Source organism: Oratosquilla oratoria, chromosome 7 (genome assembly GCF_046742065.1).
Source record: "Oratosquilla oratoria isolate Oo_2021 chromosome 7, ASM4674206v1, whole genome shotgun sequence".
Lineage (NCBI taxonomy): Eukaryota > Metazoa > Arthropoda > Malacostraca > Stomatopoda > Squillidae > Oratosquilla > Oratosquilla oratoria.
In genome coordinates this window covers 79,422,869-79,425,368 of record NC_134783.1, presented here as the reverse complement: position 1 = coordinate 79,425,368, position 2,500 = coordinate 79,422,869, and the positions used below count along the sequence as shown (strand labels likewise).

General features: G+C 40.0%; 1 protein-coding gene across 1 annotated transcript in view; it reads right to left on the bottom strand.

Annotated features, from left to right (window-relative positions):
- LOC143026873 (uncharacterized) overlaps positions 1–2,500 on the bottom strand; it is a 14,188-nt gene that overhangs the window by 7,109 nt on the left and 4,579 nt on the right. The gene's annotated exons all lie outside the window — the stretch shown is intronic.

Below are 2,500 nucleotides of genomic sequence, written 5' to 3'. Positions count from 1 at the left end.
AGGACCGGGACGAACCCCTTTCACGCTTATCGCCATTGTAACTATGAGAGTAATACGCTAATGGCAGCGACATCAAACCGATCATTTTTATGACAGTTGCATGCGGGGTTCGAACCCGCTGTACTCGGCTATCCGTAAATTACTCGGCTATCCGTAAATTACTTGGCTATCCGTAAATTACTCGGCTCATAAAAATGATCGGTTTGATGTCGCTGCCATTAGCGTATTACTCTCATAGTTACAATGGCGATAAGCGTGAAAGGGGTTCGTCCCGGTCCTTACCCCATACCACTGGTGGGCTGGTCCTTGAGTAAAACAGGAATTCGGATCGCCGTAATAAGTGATCTTCCTTCCCTCGGGAATCAGTTCGATTCCAGGTTTCAAGGATTTTATAGCCTCTGTGGTGTAGTGGTCTAGGGCACCGTACAGGTAATTTACGGATAGCCGAGTACAGCGGGTTCGAACCCCGCATGCAACTGTCATAAAAATGATCGGTCTGATGTCGCTGCCATTAGCGTATTACTCTCATAGTTACAATGGCGATAAGCGTGAAAGGGGTTCGTCCCGGTCCTTACCCCATACCACTGGTGGGCTGGTCCTTGAGTAAAACAGGAATTCGGATCGCCGTAATAAGTGATCTTCCTTCCCTCGGGAATCAGTTCGATTCCAGGTTTCAAGGATTTTATAGCCTCTGTGGTGTAGTGGTCTAGGGCACCGTACAGGTAATTTACGGATAGCCGAGTACAGCGGGTTCGAACCCCGCATGCAACTGTCATAAAAATGATCGGTCTGATGTCGCTGCCATTAGCGTATTACTCTCATAGTTACAATGGCGATAAGCGTGAAAGGGGTTCGTCCCGGTCCTTACCCCATACCACTGGTGGGCTGGTCCTTGAGTAAAACAGGAATTCGGATCGCCGTAATAAGTGATCTTCCTTCCCTCGGGAATCAGTTCGATTCCAGGTTTCAAGGATTTTATGGCCTCTGTGGTGTAGTGGTCTAGGGCACCGTACAGGTAATTTACGGATAGCCGAGTACAGCGGGTTCGAACCCTGCATGCAACTGTCATAAAAATGATCGGTTTGATGTCGCTGCCATTAGCGTATTTCTCTCATAGTTACAATGGCGATAAGCGTGAAAGGGGTTCCTCCCGGTCCTTACCCCATACCACTGGTGGGCTGGTCCTTGAGTAAAACAGGAATTCGGATCGCCGTAATAAGTGATCTTCCTTCCCTCGGGAATCAGTTCGATTCCAGGTTTCAAGGATTTTATAGCCTCTGTGGTGTAGTGGTCTAGGGCACCGTACAGGTAATTTACGGATAGCCGAGTACAGCGGGTTCGAACCCCGCATGCAACTGTCATAAAAATGATTGGTTTGATGTCGCTGCCATTAGCGTATTACTCTCATATATATATATATATGTATACATACATACATATATATATATATATGTATATACACACACATATATATATATATATATAACTATATATGTATGTATACATACATATTATATATATATATATACACACACACACATATATATATATATATATATATATATACATATATATACATATATATATATATATATAGATAGATAGATATATATATATACATTTATGCATAATGCAACTTTTTCTATTTTTCTGAAAAGCATATTTAAGTATTTCCAGTGAATTTCATTTGGTTCTGATACATTATGGGGATAAAGCTAATTTCAAACTTAATCCTAATTGCCTATAATTAATTTAAGCTTGAATTATTTTTCAGGCTTAATGAAGTCTTTTATTTTTTTTTACACCTACGCAGTGCAAGTCAATTTGTACTCTTTGGTCTGGCTGTGGTTTGGTGATATTTTTCGTTGTACCTTGTGCCCACAAGTGTACCATACAGTGAGGAACAAGAATATCACCACTGTGTTTCTTGCGTATTATACAAAGACATATGAAGACTCTGTTTAGATATACATACACACATACATACATACATAGATACATACATACATACATACATACATACATACATACATACATACATACATACATACATACATACATACATACATACATACATACATACATATATACATACATATATACATACATATATATATATATATATATATATATATATATATATATATATATATACAGTATATATGCATATATATATATTTATATATATAATATATATATATATAAATATATACACATATATATTCTTTCTTTTCCTGTTGACGTTTCCCATTTTCATATGGGGTCGCCGTTCCTTGCTAGTCGTTTCCACTTGTTTCGGTCCATCACCATCCTCCTCCAGATGTTTCTACATAAGGTCCTCTCTCAGTCTGTCCTTCCAACGCAGCTTGGGTCTCCCTCGCCTGCATCTCCCCTGTACCTCCATCTCCATCACTCTCCTTCCCATGCAGTCTTCATCTCTTCTCTTCACATGGCCGAACCATTGTAATCTCCTTTCCTGCGCTTTCGCCGACCCCTCTAC